The 23,166-nt window shown below is 41.4% G+C and overlaps 1 protein-coding gene across 12 annotated transcripts in view; it reads right to left on the reverse strand.

Moving 5' to 3' along the window:
* mef2cb (myocyte enhancer factor 2cb) overlaps positions 1–19,852 on the reverse strand; it is a 65,071-nt gene extending 45,219 nt beyond the window's left edge. For 11 of the 12 annotated variants that reach the window (XM_028415072.1, XM_028415069.1, XM_028415068.1 and 8 more), the window contains exons 1-2: positions 19,596–19,852; positions 13,146–13,271 (exon numbers count right to left, since the gene is read on the reverse strand). The gene's annotated coding sequence lies outside the window, so the exon portion shown is untranslated. Of the gene's footprint in view, positions 1–10,970; positions 11,156–13,145; positions 13,272–19,595 lie in introns of those variants that run through there. The other variant, XM_028415061.1, reaches the window with a different exon arrangement.
* Between the last annotated feature and the right edge of the window lie 3,314 nt (positions 19,853–23,166).

Genomic DNA, 23,166 nt, shown 5'->3' on the forward strand with positions numbered 1-23,166 from the left:
ACACCTCAACGCCAACACTAACACTTACAGACAAAAAAAAAATCTACTCGGATGATGTCAGGTTTTGCTCTTTTTTTTGTGACCACAAGCTGATTGTGCTGATTATTGGTGTGCATTGTTTCCCTGTTGACGCTGAGCATCATTAAACAGAAATTGTTCCACTGTTAGTGTTTGTTTAAGCAAGGCTGGTTTAATGTTTCCAGGCACTGTCTCTTTGCCACAGGCACACACGCACACACACACACACACAAACACACACACACAGACACACACTCACTGTAACTTGAGACACAAGTTGCATGCGCTGCATTTATAATTTATGTTATTCCTGTGCTTTGTTTCAAGTCCAATTTACGTGCCTTAAAACATAAAGAAAGGGATTAAATCAAAATAAAAAAATAGAAGTCTTTTCCAGTACAGAGCCTGAACTCTTCTACTCTCACAGTGTGTTACAGTTCCCAGAGCAAGAGGTGGTGGGGTGCATGAGGCGAAAGGTTGTATGGAGTGTGTAGGGCGTGCGGCAGCATACGGTACCTACAGATCAGCCTCTGTTTAGGGGAGTGGCCCCACCAAGGCTCAAGTAAGGCCAGACCGAGCCCAAGCCTCTCATTAGTCATCGGCTGGGTGCCGCGCTCTTTTTTGGAGTGGTTAAGGGGGGAACTGGTGAGGGTCTGGCAGTTCCACTGTACTCCACTCCCAGCACCATCACAACCCGACCTCATCAAAGTGAGCGCTCGTAATTTGTCACAGAAAGCAGCCAATTAACATATGTTAAGGGAGGAGGGAGGACGAGAAGAAGGGAGGAGAGGAGGAGAGGGTGAGTGAAAAAAGATAGCGTGTGATTAAAGAGTCTGCACAGCTGCATAACATCAAGATGGCAAAGAGAGGTTTGAAAGAGACCTCAGACCCAGTAATCTGATAAAGCGTACTGTTACTTAACCCCCATAAGCAAGAGAGAGGGAGAGAGAGGGGGAAAGGAGAAAGGGGAAGAATGAAATAATAGAGACAAACAAATATTGAATTACTGCTGAGAATCTACAAGCTTTGGCGGTGTGCCTCTGCTCTCAATATGTGACTACAGCGAAGGCCGCTGTATCACACAGAGATGACCCTCCTGCCAAAGCACCACTGCTGTTTGACCACACTCTATTTTTAGCTCAGCGCTCACCATTGTGCTTTTGACGTAGCTCACACTTATGCTAAAGACTGCCAGGAAGCCTCGTTTTTTTTTTCTATCAACTTTTTTCATATTCTAAAATATAAACGCATGGTTCACCACAGCATTTTAGCTTCTTTCTCCTAAAACAAAAAGGTGCTTTATTTCATTTTTCATTTATTTTTTCTGTCACAAAGTCTCAGACAAGTTGCTTACATTCTTACTTGTTTGTTTGCTTTCAAATTCTTGTTCCTCATGGTTGGTTTTTAACATGCTGCGTATAGTTATTTATGCATGTGTGTGCGCGACTGTATGACTGAATGCCTGTCTGCGCGAGCCTCGTGCATTTATACGTCTGTTATTGTTGATGTTGTTGTAGGAACATCTTGTGAAGTGAGTTGTGTGATATTTTGCCTTGTTGTTGGATACGGTGGCAGGCTGAATGCATTAGCAGTGCACGCCGTTACCATTCTGTGTTGTGTCGTCTCTCAGCCACCTCTGCCTTGTCTCTCTACAGCGACAGATCACACGGGTTGACAAGCGAGTTTGGGTCTCCGTCTGCCATCCTTTCTCTACGTGGGCTCCAACTTTTTCAGCGGAAGGAAAATAGAGAGGCGAGGAGGAAGCTTTAAACAAATTTGAATGATTTCAGTAAGTCAAGTCGTTGGGAAATCCCCCTGAATGAAAAAAGGCAGCGAACAGTTTTGTGTTACAGTTACCTAAAGATAATTGTGGTTAGTTTTATCATTAAAAGAGGCAAATGGAAGATACGATGACAAATGTCTGCAAGAGCTGATGTTGAACTGTATATACATGAAGTTTCTTTTTTCCCCTACTCTTTCTCTCTATTGCACTCTTATCCTTTCCATCAAGCATCAGTTGTTATTTATTTTTTTTTATGGGAAATAAAGGGCTTAAGTGGAGGAGTGAAGGAGTGTGTGGGGGGGTGGCGGACAGAGGGGGCGGCGGTGAGTTGTGTTTTCTTCGCAAGGCTCGCTACTTGGTTGTTTTCTCTCTCTCTCTCTCTCCCTTCTCGTCTGCTTTGCAAGCTGGTGGTTCAGTGAAGGACCTGGCTGCCTGGAGTCCCCCCACCACCACCACCACCACCCTTCTCCTTCTCCACCCCACCCCTCCACTCAAATCCCTCTGCTGCGAGCACAGCTGCACCGTTCACATAACCTCGCCTGCCCCCCCTCCCACCCTAACCCCCCCTTCTGCTAATGATAGCAGAGCACGTCCCCTCCAACAAGGCAACAGCTTTTTCCACTTCATGTACATACACACAAACTTAGCGCACACGCAAGACGCAGACAGCAGTGGACACATGCACAGACTAGTGGGCACAACATATCCCCTTTTTTCCTCCTTTCAGTTCCTTCCCTTCATTTTTTCTCATATCATTCAATTTCTTCCCCTTCTGTTCACCCTGAGAAAAATCCCCTAGCCTCATGACCCAAGAAGGCCTGAGAATGTACACGCACACACACACACACAAACACACACTTCGCTGAATACTTTAAACACAAACTACCCGTTTTCCTCCCTCTGTGCAACTTACCACAGCAAGTGACCTGCATCACAGCTGTGTGTGGGAAAAAATGTATGGGAGGATGTGTTTGAGTGTGTGAACGTATATATCTGCTCACACACCTGCACACGTCAGTGTTCACACCACGTATGCTGTATGTACATTACTGCATTACTGGCTGTTATACATTTACTTTTAGGTCTGTGGTGTATCTATGTAAGCAGCAGGAGGAGGAGGGAGGTGAGGGCAGCTCTGGGCTTCTGCTTCTCCTACTGTGCATTATCCCAAATAAACAACTCATTACACGTGTACTTAACCGAGGGGAGCTGGCGAGCAGTGGAAGCTAATCCCTGCTATCGTTCCCAGCGTTTCTCTTCCGATTAGGCTAGAGGGAAAAGGAGCCCAAGAAGGTAGGCTGTTCAGTGCAGGAGGAGGAAGAGTGAGAAGGATGCAGGAGGGAGATGGAAGAAAGAAAAAAAATCATTTGAGTTAACTTCCCACAAGTGCCTTTCTTACTTATAGTATCTTTCTCGCTCCATCTTTCTCTCTCCCACTACCCTCTTGCCTTCTCTCCTTTCTTCTCCCTGTGGATTTTGCATTGCTCTTCCTTGTTTTCGACCATCTCTCAGAACTGGGTCATCGACAGATTGTGCGGCAGCATTTTGAAGAACACGGGAAGGGAAAAAAAAAAGCATGTTCTTGCTATGAGAACAATCCAAGGTTTCTTTAACAAGTAGCCCGCTTATCAAATTAAGCTGTCAAAAGCACATTAATAACAGGCAGCACAATTCCCTTCACAGAAAGAGGGGGAGGGAAAAGCAAAAAAAAAAAAAAAAAAAGAGAAAGAATTTCTCATTCGCTGTATAAGGAGACAGTCCACCAAGGGCAGTAAAGCTTTTCAATGATTTCTCTCCCTCTCTCTTTTTCTACTCATAATATGATTATGAAAGGGCCAAGATACAGAGTGTCATTCATTTACAGAGTGGGTTATGTAGCAGGGGTGGTGCTCATATTTATGATCAAAGAGCATCTCAGGGTGGTAAATGCAGCTTTAAAACCAAACAGTTAGATGTGTGATTGAGAAGTGTGACGTTCAGTGAAGGAAAATAGGGTTAACTCAACATGAGTCTTATCTGCCCACATAATTAAGACATTAAAAATGACCCCGGATAATCTAAACCTTTTGCCAGTAAAGAAAGCCGCCCTGACACTGACAGCAAGTTAACAGTCAGTGCTGACTGAAATTAACAAGGCACCTCTGCTTATAGATGTCAGAGAGGAGAGAAAACCATGTGACCTCAGATTCAGACTGAATGCTGAAAAACACAGTTCTCATTCTACTGTGTTGCCATCTTGACTCTCTTATTAAAGCCTCATACTCTGCTCAGTATGTGTAAAGAGAAATTAGCTTGTAGTTTTTCATCTGTTCTTTACTAAATCTGACAGTGTCGGCTCAGGCTTCTCATGCTAAACTGCGAGCTCTTTAGTGTTACACTCCAGAGACTGATTTTTCTCACACCCTCACTCTGAGTCCCATCCTGTTTTGCTCAGCCCCCAAGGGGGCTGCTCCGTCGTAGCCTGGAGTGGGCCGGCGGTGGATGGATGTGACGTGGAGGAACTGGGACTCTGCTGGAGGGAGGCCTGAGCCACGACAGGTATCCCCCGCACTTCCTTAGCTATTTATAAAGCCATGAGTCCAGCACTAGGCCAAAAATAAGACAGAGGCCATTTTTATCCATAACAATAAAGACAAATAAAGACTCCCTGTCTCACGTACTTTAACACACACATTTATGAGAAAAAGAACAATATCCAAAATGGAAAAAAAGTCTTTACTAGACAATGAAAGCATCTAAATCCTCCTATTGAGCATGCTCAAACATACACATCCACACACACAGCAGACAAAAGTCAATATCAAGGCTGAGCTATTTCTGTAGAGAGCACTATTTAGGAAGTGTGGGCTAGGTGCCAGTATTCTCCTCAGTATCGTCTGGCCGTCATTGCAATGGTGCTGTTACACAAACTCACCTCTTTCCTCTCTCTCACCCACTCCTCACCCCTTCCACCCAATCCCTTATTCCATTGTCACTCCCTCCCCCCCTTTCCTCCCTCTCTTTCTCTTATACACACACACAAGGTTATTTGTTTTTCCACTGGGTCGAACCACAGTGCCAGGTGAAAGCATCTATTGGCAGGATAAAGAGAGTGGCTGGTGTGAGATCACAAGGCCCCACTCTGCCCAGCAAACCTTGAAGTGAAGCGCCGGGCTGGAGTTTCAAACAAAGTGCCCCCTCATTCATTATACATGCAACTGCACTGAAAATCTCCTTCCGCAACACCATCTCTTCTCCTCTCTCACTCTGCTTCTCTCTCTCTCTTTCTCTCTATCTTCCTCCCTCTCTTCTCACATCGTCCCTCTTCGTTTTCTCTCCTTTTTTTTCCCAGACAGAGCATCCATAAAGTATGAATAAAATTAATGACATCACGAGCTGCACTTTGGAAGAGCCACTGTAGGAAAAAAGCCATACATCACTGCGCAGAAGGGAGCTGGGATGAAAAAAAAAAAATTAAGAAAAAAATGACAGAGAGACAAAAGGGGTGTGTGTGGTGGGCGTTGCTTTACTCTTCTCCACCCTGTATGTGTTATTAAGTTTGATTTCAAATACACTTTAGCTGAAAAGTTTTAGCTTAATTCATGTTTTTCCTTAAAATTTGTTTTAATACATTTCTTTCTGTTTTTCTTCTTATTATTTTTCTTTGTTTTTATCAGCGGAGAAATAGTCAGGTCATGTCAGTCCCGTGCTGTACATTATTTTATAGGCTGGCCTCTGGTGTGGGAATGGCACAGATGACAGTGGAAAAGGAACAGTTGTGTGGACTTTGGCAGGACACCCCCTGGTTAAGCTGTGTGCTCTGCAGAGAGCACTGAGCATAGATTCTTATATAGTTTTTTCACGACTTTGACAGTGTTAACAGCATTTTCAACAGCACGCTCCCCTTGGAGTTGAACAGTTACAGACGCAGCCCAAATATCTACTGAAAAATAAGTGTCATATTTAAAACTGTAATATTCTTCCTTGGCATAGGGGAAAAAACAAAGATATCAATCGTGCTGCCTATTATTGGAAATTTTGTGTTATATTGTTTCATTACAAAAGCAACATCACACAAAAGCCTGACTGAGTAAAATTCAATTCTTCTGAATTCTGTGTGAACACAAGCTCTGCTAAAAATACCCAATAGTGAAGCTCAGCAGCGGCGTGGATGAGGAGCAGTGACGGCGGCAGCAGCAACACAGATTGTGGCAGCCGAGCGAGCAGCGGTTTCAGATGGATGTGAGCTTGTGTGAGGCCAAGGCACAGAGCTACCTCTGTGCGTCTCACTGGACTCTGTTGCAGAATGACTCGGCTATGTTGCAGTTGTGACAAAGATAAATTACAGCCACTGGAAAACATTTCTACATTTTTTTCTCACTCGCCCCCCTTCTCCACAGCATTTTTTTCTTTTTTTTTTGTTGGCATTGGGTATATTCCAAATGGTGTCCCACACCAAAGGGAGATGGTGAAGGCAGGTAGGAGAGGGGAGGGGAGGAGCAGTGTCTCTCTCTCTCACTGAAAATATATCAGAGTGTAAGAAGTTACCTCTCAGCATTTAAATTGTTTTATCAGAGAATCTGACTTCTGTCCTTACATGGAAAGAAAACATGTCTTTTCACCTATAGAACAGGAGTTAATGACACACTATAGGTGCTCCAGATCTCACTGACTAATATTCAGTCAATCACATGTTAATAAAATATGGAAGGAAGCTGCTATAAGTGTCAAGTGGGGAAGTTAATGAACTAATTTATAAGCTTGTAACTCTCATTTTAACATTTAAGTCCTGCTGAGCCTGATCTGAACCATCCAGTGTTTAGACCAAGGCATCCAACCTCTGTTCTACTCTAAATGTTTCTCTTTGTCTTATCATTCAAAGTCCTCCTCTCCCTGCACTCTGGTGTGCTCGCCTCCCAAGACTCTCTCCATATCCAAATATTTCACAGAGCAAGCCTCAAGTATGGTGAGGTGTTTTGGGTGTCTCTTTAGGTGGGCTGCAGCTGACGATATGATTGTGTGGTCAGCACTGCTGAGCACAGACCACCCAGCAGGCAGCTGCAGTAATAATGACCAACAGGCCAGGCAGGAAACAGGAAACAGGATGAAGACAAGGCAGGACATCCTGTTCATCTAGATCACTGTGTTTAGGCATGACATCACAAAAAGCATCACTCTTTACCTGATCAGAGGCCGAATTATTTTACCCACCCTGCTCTAACTAACCTCAGCTCAAATACATTTCTATCTGCGTTTTTCTCCGTGTGTGTCTTTCACTGTTTTCGTGCGCATCTGTCTTCTCAGTTTGTCTTTTCAGCCTTCACACTGACACTGTTTTCCAGACTGCTCCATCATCCCAGACATCAAATCCTACCCTCTTCAGTGTGAGAATAAAGGAGAAAAAGAAAAACATGCATTTTCATTTCAATATACACCAGCAACAACCTCACAAAACTCTGACCAAAAAAAAAACACACACATACAGAAGCACAAACATCCCAACGCACAGATACACAAAGACAAAACATAAACTTGAACATGCATGCGCGCACACACACACCTCCCAGACAAACGGCACATACTGACAGACAAACACACAAAGAAACAGCAAACACAAAGCACAGCACAGCCAGAAGTCTACTTTATGCAGAAATATTCTAAAGTGTGTTTTACAATACAATTAAACATCAAAGGCTGATATATTCCTCTGTGATCTTTAACACCCCAGTGAACAAACCCCACACACCCCCATCCACTTACAAGCATACTGAGAAAGTTGCTGAACGTCACTGCTAATTACTAGATAGAGACAGAAGAATAGTTTGCATCATTATGCAAAAACCAGGACATATTCAAATATATGCATTCGATCCACCATAAACCACTCAAGGACTGTGGTATTTACTTGAGATTATTATTTTTTTAAGTTTTATGAGTAATGGCAGCTCTTATGAAGATACACAGAGAGTGCTCCTGAGGCAACAACAAAACACACACACTTGGATAAACATTTCTAACATGCACAACAGTTAGCACAGTGAGATCTGTTTAAAATGAGTAAATATACACATGGTGAGGTTAAGCCCTACACTTTTCATTGGCACTATAAAATGTATATAAAACGTAGAGAACACCTGCTTTGTGCAATAAACAAGAACACAACAAGCCCTAGAGTTATTATAAAACCTAAAAATTTTCATTTGCATATAAGAAAAAAAATCATTTTGAGTAAATGACAAATTAATTAAAATTATTAATATTTCAACATGATTTGTGTCAAAACATTTAGACTTTATTCTATCACGTAAAGTAAAATATACATACAGGATATACAGGGATGTCTCTCAACTCACTGAGATATTGTTCTCCTTATATGTGAAGCCTTATATCTGAGGTAAATATAATTGTCTACAGTTGACTCTTATATTACCCTTCTTGTTTTGAGCCAAAGGGCATGAAGTCCAATTACAGTTCTTCAATATCTACCTCCAGATCTTGCCAACCTACAATCTGCAAATGAATGTTTTACTGATGTTTAACTGAGCAAACTCTGCAAACTCCTTCCAAAATATTTGAAACCATTAGTGGAAAAAAAAAACTTTAAAGCATCGCAAAAAGGGGCTATTAAACTATTTGCTTAAACATAAATACATTGGAGGTTTCTATTAAGAATAATGTTTTCATAGATCTGGTTTTCCATAAGGAGGGAATCTTAAAATGTGCCTTTTGAACGGTATTAAATGTCTGTGCTCTGAGGTAGCACAGAGGTATAGTTAACCCTATATTACTTACTGCACTCTCGCCTATCTCTGTAATTTAAATGCATTGTATAACACATGTAGACATCTCATCATGAAACATTAAAAACTGTCTGCCCATTACTTATTTTGGCTTATAGAGCACATGGTAAAAACCCTCACCATGCCATGAAATGCGTCCTCCTTCCCTTTCCCTTCACTTAACTAAAGCCTTACTGAGCCCCCAGTGTACAGCAAAGTGCCCTGACAATCGGCTCAATGCCCTGGCCAATCACAGGGACACGTGACCTTCTAATCCCTCTCTGTGAGAAGGGTAAGAGTGTGTTGTCACTGTTGGTTTTGTGAATCAGCGCCCAAAATCCCAAATGATTTGTCAAGAGGGAGAGAGGTCCTAAGAGAATAAGAGAAACAAAAGCAGCGCAGGCCAGATAGTGTGGGTGTTGATGCGTACATATGTATATAAAAGTGTGTATCGGTGAGAAAGAAAGAGAAAGGAGACAGGACAGGCTTGTGCATTTGTGCACACCTGCATACATGCATATGTGCATGTGCATGTGTGTGTGTGTTTGTGAAGGGTCTCTGGGATTACAGAGCTTGGCTGACAGAGTCGTCTGTGTGTAATCGTGGGTCCACATGCGAGTGCTCACCTTCCTCTGAGAGGATTAACCTATCGCTAAATCCCAAGAGAGCAACAGGCCAGACAGGCCACACAGAACAACTTCATTGACGATGGACAGGTGAGGAAAGGCCATGTATAAAATCTTTTTATAGACTAATACACTAACAGTTTTACATGAACACAACAGTTTAGCATAAAATGATCACGAAGACAAATGAATCCATGAACAGGACACTTCATTCACACGTAAAAGAACAAAAAAACCTGTAACTAAATGCTGTATTTACTTTTATTTGTCCAATGTTGATTTTCTCAAATTGAAGAGAAAACCATTCCAGCAATACATGTCTGAATGTGTGCAGTCCGCTTTACACGGAGACACAAATTAGGTTGATATACTGTAACAGACAGCAACCTATTAAAAATAATAGGTCTGGAGTCCCTTGAAAATATTTCATTCACACATCTGTATTTAAAATTTAATAGCTAATATAAATATCCAAATGTTCTGTGAGCATTGTCTTTGTTTTAATCCTTTTTCAGAAACTGCTGCTATCTTTACATCAACAGCCTGTTTTTAAACTTTTAAAATTGAATTTAATGAGTGAAAAGTTATTTAAGTTAATAACAAATTCTCATGTATATGAGTGCAGAGATACACTTTTATGCTCACATTAATGAGCATGAGTTAAATGCCCACAGCTACAGTCGGTCTAATTTAAAATGAAGTGTGCTGTAGTAATTTTTTAATTCTATAACCGTCCTTACTTGGGTGGGCCCTTCATATCTGCACAAAACTAATCAATCAATTTTAATTCAGAAGCTGCAACCTGTGAACGTTGCCACAAGTTAATTATGGTGTCATTATTAATCCTCTCACTGCAACAGGTTCAAACTGAGCAACACGAGCCAGAACTAAACTCACCTTCTGAATGTCTCATACTCACTGTTGTTAAGTGTTAAGTTAATCTCAGTCACAAAGTCACAAGGATGAAATTATAGCTGAGCCTGAAAGCTTCTCTGATTTACAGGATTGTACACTGTGTCTCTTGTTTGTTTAGCCACTTAAATGAGTCTGTGTGCTGCTTTATTGCAGTTTGAAAATGATTATTACAATCTAATTGTGTCTAATATAATTATGAAAGCTGCCTATGCACACATTTAATTCATATTAGAAGGGGGTAATTGTGACTATTAGAGCACCTCAGATTAAACTACCCTTAAAGACCTATGCTGGATTTCCTAATCTGTTGTTTTAATGAAACTCATTTTCTGCAATTTTGAAACTTTGCATGTGTTTTTTTTTCTCTCTTGCCTTTAAATGTGTTTTAAAATGTCTTATCCTAATGTTTGTAAATCTGGCAAATAAGAAAAAAGAAAAAAAAACATTTGACAGTATACTGGTGTAACTTTGTGTCATCCCAGGGCGCAAAACAGGACATAGTGTTAAAGCAGGACAGCCTATTCAGTGTCTGTGGCTTTAGGGACCGTGCGCCTGCATGTGGACATGTGAAAGCTGCACAAGGTCGTCACAGCTGTAACACTACCTAAAAACACGAGACTCGTCTAATAGACCATAAACGACTATTTGATGTCACCCTGTAATTATATTACACAGCTGTCACCGGCCTAAGTCGAAAGAGGTCACAACAAATCAATACACGCAGTTACTGTACTTTGTTGAGAAGGCAGCGCGAATCAAAATAGAGCCTAAAGTTTCCCTCTGGAAGATTAAAAATGAAGGACACATGGTGCAATGTGTCTTCAGGGATGTTTGCGAGTGAGTGGCAAGTGCTGTGAGTGCGGTACTTACTTTATTTCGCGTGAAATCTTGTCCGAGTGAAGCGAGAGGAACAACAAGCGGTCCGCCGGTTGTTTGGCCCGGCCGTTTGACAGGAAGGTTGAAGCCGCAGCTTGATGGAGACGGAGTTCGCCGAGACGCACTTAAAATCCAGAAGCGCAACTTAACAGAGGACGGCGCCGGGAGGAAAAAAAGTACCCTACAGTACGTGGTAGGAGTCTCTATAATGTCAGAGCAACTACTCTCTCTCTCTCTCTCTCTCTCCCTCTCTCTCTCTCTCTCTCTCTCTCTCCCTCTCTCTCTCTCTCTCTCTCTCCCTCTCTGATCGGACAGTGCTGCTCAGGAGGCGGCGAGGACGCGTCGCCTGGTCTTTCTACTAGGTGCCCGTGAGCGACGAGGGACTCGGTGGAGCGGCTGTGGTGAAGGTGGAGGTTGGTGCTCGTACGGTGCTGGACGTCTGGAGCTTGATAGTGATGTTGAGACGCTGTTTCAGTTCCTTTCCCCCACAGCACAGTCCCCACAATCCAGTCTTTCCCTAAACCTCTACTCTCCCGGTGCGAGGAGAAATAATCGATTTTTTTCCTCTCTCCTTTTTTGACTCCTGAAAGGGGGCGGTCTCACATTTCCCAACTCTACTTTAATGAACGAGGCACGGCTCTTAATGCTTTATTATCGCGCCAGCCTCGATAGAGTGGACACACAATTAACTGCTCAGAGAGGACCACTAGAGGAAGATGAAGGGAGAGATGTGTGTACTTAAACTAATGAACCAACAGAGAGCAGCTTTTACGCGCCTGCTGCCGACTTCTCAGTCCAAATCCCTGTTGAAGTTTTTGTTGTGGCAGGTTCAGATTTTTTTCCCGTCGTTTCATGCATGTCACATCAAATATCAGGGATGCTTTAACTTTAGCCAGCTTGAGCCATAAAGCTGTCAAAATGTTGAAAAAAATCTCTTATTTCCTTATACAGGTTCACTTGTTTCAGGCAATATTTAGAAAGAAAAAGACAAATCTTCCTGCCTGGTAAATTAAATGAAAAGCATGAAACACCTTGCTACAAGGATACATCTTCCCACTCCACTCTTATATTAAAGCAAATTAGATTTTAAAATTCGTTATAGAACTGAATGACAATGCGATTTCCAAGCAGTGTATCTTGTTCATGGCTCTAAAATTCCTTGAATGCAGCCTCTTTTCTCACACTCTTCACTTTCCACCTCCTGCACGCCGCCAATCATTCTCCAGGACCCAGCTATCTCCAGCAGATAAGCCCTGACACAGACAGTAAGCATGGGGGAATTACCAAGCCTTTATCCATCCAACCAAATGATTTCAAAACATCCACTCTATTAGTGTGAAGATAACAATTAGAACAGCAAGTTTGCCACTTCAGATAAGACACAGACAGGCGGTGCAGTGGCTTTCCCCGCAGAGATGTATCACAGATTAGGCCTTGTAATACCAGAGTTCTATTAAAGTCACATTATATGGCTGCTGCATCAGATTTTTAATGACTGCCACAAATGAAGGCTGTTAGATTCTTTAATACACCATCAAGCCTTCATTTTCCATCAGCATACCCTCATAAAACACAATGTGTCATTTAGAGTTTGGGCATTTGATGTTTTTAAATACTCAACTGATTAAACTCTATTAGTTGAACACTTTTTGTTTTGCATGATACATGCAGCAATTCGGCTTGAGTGTACTGTAAGTGGACACCGAGCAGCTCCTTAATCTTTCCCTTCCTTCACCTGTGAAGTATATGCTATGGATGCAGGCAGCCACCCATTCAGTAAGTCAGTCAGTCAGCCAGTCAGGGTAGGAAATGGTGGGACATCAGTTAATAAATAAATCAAGCTGGCTAATCTTCTTGACGGGCGGACATTACTGCCTGTAACTGAAGCCGGTGGTGTCTGATGACTCTGGATACCACCTTCACATCACCTGACCCTTTAATCTTTAATAGCATTTCCTCCTTCCTTTGCTCCATGGGCCTCCACTATAATCAATACAGTCTGTTAGAAACACTGGGGTTCATATATGTGCAACATGGCACATAATCAGTAGCGTTACATATATCAGCATGTACGAAACACCGGGTGCACAGATTTCACACCTTCAAAAGACACGACCTCTGAGCTGGCAGCTGCACTAAAAACCAGACATCCTATGTGATCGCACATACCACATTCACTGTTCCTTCGATCGCCTGACGTCTTGCGTCTTCTTCGCTCTTGTAGCTTTCTATGCTGTGTGTCAGCAGGTCATCGAAGAGGTCCTTTAAACGCTTGAGGTTGTCTTCGGTTGGCACCTGAAAGAAAACGTAACGTATGGAGACATGAGGAGAGGAATCTGGTTACTGTGCTCCATGATATAATCTGTGTGTGTGTTTGTGTGTGTGATGGTCACATAAAACACAGAGAAATAAATGGGGGATGTGGATTGAATACATTTGAATTGTGAAAAATCATTAAACGAGGCAAACACTGGCTCATGCATATTCATAAATAACTGTCTGACTTGTCTAAGGGGATAAACCTATGGTGAAGGCATACTAACAGCCTCATTCAATGCTCATACATTTAATGCAAAATAGGAAAGACCTACTGTATATTTTGCTCTTGGGACTACTGAGTAGGGGTCTACAGATTAAACTAAATACAGCAGAAACCCCTCAAAGCATTATTGCAGTGGATTATGTAGTTCAAGGTGTGTCACTTCATGGGATTTAAAAGTAATAAATTCAGATTCTGTCACAGAGTCAGCGTGTGTAAACAAGCATGTTGTGGCATTTGTGTTTTCCTAAAACAAACTATTCTCTCATTAATCAAAATGAACTGAATTATTAGTTTCTTGCCTTCTGAAACTTTCTCCAACCCGACTCATTAGCCACTGTCCCTCCCTCCTACTCTTAGAACATGCGATCCTGAACTTGTGTTCTCGTATGGAGTGTATTTGTGGGACGTGTTCTAGTGTGGGTTGACAGTCTCATCAAAGCCCGGAGGAGAAAAAATTAGTTTGCCAAAAACAATTATGTAATTTAAAAAAAAAAAAAAAAAAATGTCACACTGTATAAACACACTTCAGGCTTTTGGGTAGATGCAATTTTGTGAGGTTTGGCATCATCCTAGCATAAAAAGAGAGAAGAAGAAGAAGAGGGGGAAACTGCGACTGGATGTTAAGTCAAACACATAAGTGCGGTTTTACTGATATTGATCTTGCTCGGATTGTTCCTTAAGCCTCTCTTGGCATTCACTTCACAGAATGTGACACATGCAGCGCAGTTCATCTGAATATGAGTGTCTGTGTGTTTTTGGTAACAGAGGGAGAAAGAAAAGGAACAACTCTGTAAAGGAAAGAGATAAACACAAGCACATTTCCAGGGCAAACAGGAACAGCTCGGGCTCAGTGCAATCTGTTGTCGATCATGCTCCACGTGAAAACACAATCTGCCTGTCACAGTTGATGATGTTGTCAAGCACTCTGCCTCACTGCTCCTGAGAATTAGCTAGCATTACAGAAGCACTACGAGACACATGGAGTATTTCTTGCATGTCAGATATGTCTGAAGATGCTTCCAGCTTTATGTGGTATTTACCGCTCTCCGTCGCTCTTCCCGCATTGGTCCCCTAATGAATTTGTGAGACATTTTGTGTTTTGACGTGAGATTGATGCTACGTGATCTGACGGCCAGAGGGGTACTGGAAGACCTGCGGGCCAATTTATCACACAGGCTCAGCGGGGAGTCTTATCGATTTCTCTTTTGCACATGTGTATGTTTGTACATGTGTGATACTATTTGAAGGGCAGTCCCAGTGCATTTTTGACTTAGGTATACAAATAATACAAAATTCTTAAAAAAAATAACATTTACGTATGAACAAATATCGACAATAATATATAGCAGTTAAAACATGTAGCTTGGAAAAAACAATCCATGTGTCATGGCCGTTTACACCTCACCATTTTCCTTTTTACATCAACAGCTGATATCTGCACCATGCAGGACTTCCTCAGACTGAACATCTGGGTTTTGTTCTCATACCTGCTTCTTTTTGAAGTCATCTCACACTTAGTGGGAGAGATGACAGATATTTCCCCGCTGATCTGCGCTTGGTCTTTGTGTAAGCCATCCACAGCTTCATATTAGGCACGATTTGGAGCTCCGTATTAATAAAGTTTATAATGAAACTCAGAGGGAAATATCATCAGTAATTACAGTCACAGAAATCGTGCCACTGTACATTGTAATTAGAGGAGCAAAGGTGAGAGAATTGATTTTAATTAATTGAATCAGATCATATAGTCTTTGTGTTGTGAAATGTATAAAACACAGAAATTCATATTCTGGGAGGTATTTATTTGTACATTCAAATGAGTTTCTATAATATGACAGTGTTATTATTCCTAAATTCAGGCAATAATCCTCATAATATTACCTCAGAAACAAAGCAAAGAAGCACTAATATTAATATTTAAACACATATGCATCAGTGTTGTTTCTCATTTTAGCAAACAAAACTGTTCTTTAACCTAAAGGTTAAATGCATCAAGGCATCTGTAATATTTCTAGTCTAGTGATAATTCTGTCTTAATGTGGTTAAAACATTAACAATGCTGGGTCGGCATCATTCACTACCTTGAATTTGCAGCACAAAAACACCGTGACACCAAGCACGTGTCAAATGAGAGACAGCACAGGTGATTTGCATGTGCTGTGTTTAACCAACAGTATTCTGTCTGTACACCTTTTCTGCATTATGAATGAGGCACAAGCTGAACAACAAGCTCTGCCTTTGTTCTGTGTGATGCTCCAGTTACATCACTGGAAAAGCCCCATGGTCCTGTGACTTCACTGCCTGACTGAGACCCAGCGCTGCTGGGCGAGCTGTTGATCAGACTTGTTGCTTCTTCACTTATCATGTGCACTTGTAGATACACACACACACAGACACACATATACATATAAGTATGTAAGAGCTTACATATTTGATTATCCAGGCTTGACATAACCAAAATGTAGCATGTATCATACATTCATCCATGACAGGTGCCATCAGTGTGCCATCTGCTATATATGAAAAACATATTGCACACAGGCACTGTTGCAATTAAGTGCGCTGCCTGCAGGGGAGGTCTGCACCCTTCTCAGCACAGAGTGAGGTGGTTAAGCACATTGGTTAACTGGGGGTATTCCCATTAACAGGTATTCTTTTTATTCCTATGTCCTTTTAATTAGGTGGATAGCAATATAACATTTACATTTCTCTCCATTTTAAAATCTAAATATAACATAATTAAATATCAATAACCAATTAATTATGATTTTTTTTTTGTCATTCTAATCCTTGACACTGGCCGCCTGTGTCTTTTCAAGTGTAACTGCCATGCTTTTTGTCTGTGTGTCTATCAGGGTTCTCTTTGTCTCCATTTGATTGCTTCAAGAGAAGAAGAAAAATGAGAGAGAGACAAAAAAAAGAAACTCGCTTTCTGCTAATGATTTTTCCTCCTTTTGAATGGTTGGAAAGTAATTCCCTATGAATTGCTCCAGCACAGGCACAGTTATTTCATTGTTCTCACTGCCCTTTCTCTAATTGTGCCATAAAGGGGAGATGCCAGTGTTACTTTTTTTCATTTTAAGCCTCAGTTCATGGGGTGCCAGCCGGTGTTTCCTGAAGTGGTGCAAAAGCTGTGTCTGAAACAACATTATTAGTGTTAAATATGCAGCCTGTGGAAGAGGTCCCACATCTGAGCCAGTTCCATGATCAACATGTAAGAGAATAAATGCTGGCTCAAATTACCCCAAACTCACATTTGTTACCTACAGTTATATTCACCAGGAATATGACGGGATTGATTTTACATACCTAAAAGCTACTGCAGCTGATGGTTATACCTGCAGTCTTGCCTTTGAACATTGGATTCTTTAGAAACCCTAATCTGAGGATACATAACTCTTAATCTGTGTAAATTAGGAAAATGTCACAACACAAGATCACAGTTTTATTATTCTACTATTCACTCACTGTCTTACTGATAAAGTAGTTTTGTAACCCACAACAAACTTCGCTATAGCATTAAAAGTCTACAGTCATCATTCCCATAGTAACCATTGTGCAGCACAAGTCCCTCCTGCAGCTGCTGACCTCAACCAATTCTCTTGACAATTAAAGATCACTCAGCATGGCAGTGCAACTTCTGCCACACTCTCAACAAGCAGCTGATAGCATCTCACTGTGAAGAAAAGCAAGTGGAGCGGAATATAATGTGTGTCTAAATGAGGATTCCCCAGCTCAGATGTATGATAGCGAGGCCTAGCGACCATCAGCGCAGGCCCGTGCTACACACAGTGGAGCTTGGCAGACGAGCGGCAACGTCTAAAGCTCTTTGTGCCTCCAGGATCACCCCCCGACTCATTCTTATTCAGACATGATCAGAGGGGAGGCAGGCAACTGAGATTAGCTGCAGATCAAAAGAGCTGCCTAGCGCCAGCGCTCGTGTTTTGTAGATTTAGGCGGCCCCGGCGCACAAGCATTGCATCGTGGCGGCGGAGCGTCATACTGTTTTCTGGCCTCGACAGTGCTCAGGGGGGTAAGAAGGAAAAAGAGTTTTCATACAGGAGGACGGACCACTGCTGGAAATCTTCCAGAATTAAATTATAAAGATAACAGAGGGGAATGAAAAAGAAAACTAAGAGCAAAATTACTATGCAGTTACTGTAACCCATTACAGAACAAAGATACTTGTGCTTTCCATGCCATCACATTTCAAAGTGCTCCCATATGTGTAATTGGTCTTGGTTCAGTTATAATTTGTTTAAAAAATGAAATGCACTTTCTGCAGTAACATTCGGTACATCAAGAGCATCTGGATCAGTGGTGCCCACCAAATAACCATTGAAGCTAACTGCTACCATGCTGTCTGTCAGCAGCCACGACAGAATAACAACAAATCAGCAAATTACTTCTACACCGTGTCTTAACCTTCCACTTAATTTACAGAACAAAACCCCAGTGGAAACCTCAGTATATCTGCACTGAATTATACTCCACCAAACAAGTGGAAAGAACCTCAGATCTTTTCAAAAAGCTACATTTTGTTTGTCTGTCCCAACTTTGAATAAAATTTGATATTCACGTTCCAGACGTTACCGCCAAACCTATACAATTATTCCCTGACTATTCATAGCTACAAAAAAATCAACAGAAAACAACAATGAAACTAATAGCAGAGGTGGATGGTGCAGGATGAGGTGAGTATGAAAGGCAGAAAGGCATCTGCGTAAGAGCATTCACCGCCCTACAGAGAAAGAAAACAATGAGTTTCCTCAACTCCGCTGACCATCAAAGCTGTGGAATTCAGGGGCAGAAAAGCTAATAAGTGAGGACTGAACTGTTCCTGTAAACTGGGTCAAAGTTTCTAAGGTCCTGCCTTTCAGGGTTAATGGCAAAAGAACAGCAAATATCCATAACCTATAATATAGGTACAAACAGCGGGCACAGTTTTCATGTCTATGCACAGTTCAATACATTTGTATGATCTGTTCACATAGTGAAAAATGTCTGAAAGAATGAGAAATGATTCAATGATACTGTCAAATCAGAAAACACATGGACTACTAATTTTATGCAAACAAATCAGTTAAATCAAATGTTGAAGGAAAAGAGTAATTTACCACTCATTAAAATAAAAATAAGGCCTTTGCTGTGGAATGACATTCCATGTAGTTGTTTTAGGACATGTGCCCTGCAGTAGAGACCTTTTTGTTTTACATCTGGTTCAGAATAAGCTGCTCTCTGTTCATGTAATATAACAAAGGAAAGTTTTGCCTTTGTTTTAAAAGTTTTTCCACTGACATGCGTAATACGCAGTGTGATGCAGTGTGCATTTGCCACTTAGGTAGCTACCTTGAGGGAGTGAGTCATTTCTAAAGCAAACAGCACGCTAAGGCCGTGCTCTTTTCTCTCTCTGATAATTCCAGATTGTGCAAAGAGATGTTCTAAGCAATTACCCTTAAAAGTACCAGTAACCTAAACTGACTGTGAAGAATTAGAAACAGAAAAAAACAACACCATATAACGTTCCACTTTAGTGACTTAAACCATTTGTCTAGCCTTAGAGAAATAAAAGCGTAGACTCTTAAAACTAAACACACACAGTTTCAGGAGCCGCAGTTGGTTATTCCCCAAGTGTTCCACAGAGGTGATTGGCAACAGCTGGGAGCTGACTCCTCCTTCAGCGCTGCTACACTTTCTCTGGTGTCTTTCTGCTTTGTCAAGAGCAGGAAATACTCAAAGTAAACACCAGTTAAGTGTATCTTTTGGCCTTGTTCATACTGGTATAGCCTGACTGTGTTGCGCTACATGACAAAGACATCATTCACCCAATGCCGCAAAGCTATAATGAAACAATTAGGCGACGGTGCTTCAAAATAAATTTCAGAGCATTTCAAATTGAGCAGCTCAAATATCAAAATTATGGCTTAATCTGTTAAACATGTCATGACCCGCTGTGCGGCGTATGGTTTGAAATCCTGATGGAGACGGGTTTTCCACTGACAGAATGAGATTCAAACAAGAGGTGGAGGTGGAGAAGGGGGGGAAAGGAAGGGAATAGGTGTACTGTGAAAACTCACCCGTGCCTTTTTCTTTTGCTTCCCCAGGAAGTTACACCCTGCAGCACCAGCTGAGGCCCAGCTCAATCAAAAATCACTTGAAAAATGTTTTAAAAAGACAAAACAACAAAAGAGATATATAAAGAAAAAATAAGAAGAAAACAACAAAAAAAGATCAACAAACTGCCTAAAATAAATGTCCTGCATGTAATAAAGCCAGACCAGCTGGCTTTGAATAGAAACCCCCGTTTTGGGTTGTGTGTTTGCCCCCCGATCTCTGCCTGAACTGAAACCAGGTCCGGTTCTTTCCAGCCACCACCACTACCCCCACCCCCTCTGTCCCAACCCGAATCCACCTGCCCCCATCACTCATGAGTAAATTTAGCCTTCTGAGGGATCAGTGTCACCCCCCATCTCTTTTTGCACACACACACACACACACACAGACACACATGCACAAACTCTAGACCTTTGTCAGCACTGGCATACACAACCACTCCAGCCCCCAAAGAATTCTGCCATCTTTATGGTGGCAAAAAAAGACTGCCCTCTGCTTTTTGCCCCCTTCACACATCCACACTTCCAGACTACAACATCCTGTTGTTAGTTGTGCCCTGTTCAAACCGAACTGGACATCAGTACTTTGCAGAAACTTCCAGTGTCGTTTTTTAATCGGCCTGTAAACATTTTTACAGAAGACGTGTCATGCTACGATATTAAGCAGGACTGGGCGATCCCTGTCTGAGAGCGTGTTTGTTTCTCTAATTTGACACACAAACATATAATAACTTGAGCTAAGATAAATACAAAAAATAAAACTCTAAACTTTGCTGTAACAAATGGCCTTACTACCTCTTTCATAACAGGAGTCACTGTAATCTATGTAAATCATAAATAAATTAAGCCACTGGAAGAAATTAGCCAGTATTGATAGCATCTTGTCAAATGTCAAAATACCAGGTGCAGTGGTATACACCTATAATTTGGTAATTATAAGCTCATTTAACTGAGTATATCTATGACTAACTACGCCTACAGTCTTGTTTTTTCAAAGAACCATAATGCTCAGGAAATGTCGCTTTTTCATTACCTGATAAAAATCATACATCTCCATCCAAAAGAAAACTTCTGAGTTTGGCTGAGCTGCTGGCATGCTGACTGTAAGCCATTTTCTAAATGATACATTCAGAGGAGTGTAAGAATCAACAAGCTTAAATCATAATATCCCCTGTGACTGTTTTGTGGGGGTGGCACAGAGGTAATTGTAATTTTATTAAATATTTTCCAGTCACGCTCTTGTACCTGACGCCAAAATCTAATGTAGATAATGACACAGAATGATACACCCAAATTAGTGTTTTATATATCCCTCTTAAATCAGCCCAGTTGCTAATGTGGAGATTGGTGATAGAAAGGAAAGATGAGTAGAATATAGATTGCTGTTTTCCCAGAATACATCCAAAAGAGTGGATCTACTGCAAGAGGAGATAAAACAGTGGTGTTCCCTGGATGATAGGTGTTTTGCACTTCTGACAGTGAAATATATTTTGTATTGATCTGGCTGTATTGTTTACATGTTTCTGGGCACAGGTAATCAACTAATCTGTTTATTTTATTTTATTTTTTTTTTTTTTTTGGGGGGGGGGGGGATTTCTGCCACCGTGACTACCTTTGTGCCTTTACATTCAGGGATCAGTGTCTGGTTTTTGCAATGACCTCACAAACAGGAATTCAGTAATGTCTTAGTGTGGGAATAGGTTTGGAGAGTGGATGAAGTGACGCTGATAAGAGTTCATTTAATTGTGACATACCTACTAGATGATGCAGGGACGCATCATCTAGTAGACAGACACAGCAGACTGTGCTGTGTCTGTTCTGGGGTCAAAGAGGAACAAAACAGAACAGCAACAGTCTGCCGACCACAAGGACCAGTCAGTGCTGCGGTACAGTCACTATACGTTAATGAGAGTACATCCTGTCCCGACTACACGGTTCCTTAAACTCCCAAATATATACTATGCCAACTCATGCATTTGAGTGTCTACGCATTTTAAGATGAATAACACGGCAGACTGTTCAGTTTAGTCAATCAGCATTATACACATTATTTACATACTAAAGATAAGTGGAATAAGTTCCATTTTGTTGTTAATTAAACAGAATAATATAAATATATACAGTTAAATATAAGGAACCCAAAAGTATTCTTGGCTATTTTTTGTTGTTTTCTGATTAATTCAAGCAAAATTGTAGAAAAGTGGTTGTATAATAAGTGATGCTTGTTGTTGAAGGCTTTTAGAAATGTGAATGATTTGTGATTTCAGAGCAAACTTGCTATTCAAAGTACATTTCTGCACATGTAGTGAATGTGAGGATTTGATGATAAAAGAGAAGTTATGACGTTAACCATGTCTGTTGTCTTATTCACCTTAAAGACTGGTGCCAGATGAGCTGTTTAATGCACATTGTATATTCCTATTGATGTATAGAATCAACTAGCAGGAAGGGTTATCTGCAGCTGTCGGTTCCCCTGCTGCCTGTTGGTGGATAATCCTGGCCTTTGGTGTAGGAATTTTGTGCAGCCGGAGTATTAAAGTGTGCTGATGCGTGTGCATGTGTGTGGTATTCGCTCATCACAGTACATATGTGTGCTTTTGTCCTTACAAGTGTGTGTGTGTCACGGAGGGTGAAGCTGTGCTGTGGCTCACTACACTGTGGGCTATGCCAGTGGTGAAACACAAAGTGTTCTGTCAGCTAAAAGGTGACAAGCACTCAACAGGAAACATGGCACAGCGTCTCCTCTGAAAACTGCTTTCACTCTGTTTTATTTTCTCTGTTGCTTTATCATTAAATCATCAACAGAAAATTAAAATAATTATTGTAATGAACCCAGTGACAGGTTTATGTAACACTGGGTGGATTTATGAGGGCTTGTATAATAACTCTACAGTCGTCTGGGGCAACCCTACAGTCTGGCTAAGAGGTGATGATTATGAGAATACATGATTGTTAGTTTTCTAAATTTCTTGTTAAATGATAATAATGTGAAGCACCGTAGTAGAACTAATGTGAGTATAAGTGTTGGGACATACTGTTAATGTTTACACATAGTGCAGGGACCCACTTTTTGGGGACAAAAAGCAAGTCACCATAATGTAAACTGTAAATCATTCAGCATTACAGTGAAGAGATGAATTAGGAAAGTTAAGTATCAGATAAGCAGCATGAGAATATAATGTCATCTAAGTGTGTGCAATGTAAGTCTGTCTTTTACCAACAGTACACTGCATGGCGTGAGCTGACTTTAGTGTGTCCACCCGCCCCTCTGCTCCACACAAGGTTGCTCTGTGTGCGCTCTGTGCTTCGGAGAATGAGGGGAGGCCGCAGTGCACAATCACCACTAAGCACATACCTTTCTGCCCCACAGCCCCACCAGCAGCCCAGACACAACCCTATGGGCTGTATGTTTATCAAGCGTCTCAGGGTGAAACCGCTGATTTAGGACCACTGCTCAGGTGCCTTTCACCGTAGTTTTCATCACAAATCACTCTCAATGAAAACGATTTGAAGTGCTGACTTTGAATCAGCTCTC

Source organism: Parambassis ranga, chromosome 9 (genome assembly GCF_900634625.1).
Source record: "Parambassis ranga chromosome 9, fParRan2.1, whole genome shotgun sequence".
NCBI classification, from domain to species: Eukaryota; Metazoa; Chordata; class Actinopteri; family Ambassidae; genus Parambassis; species Parambassis ranga.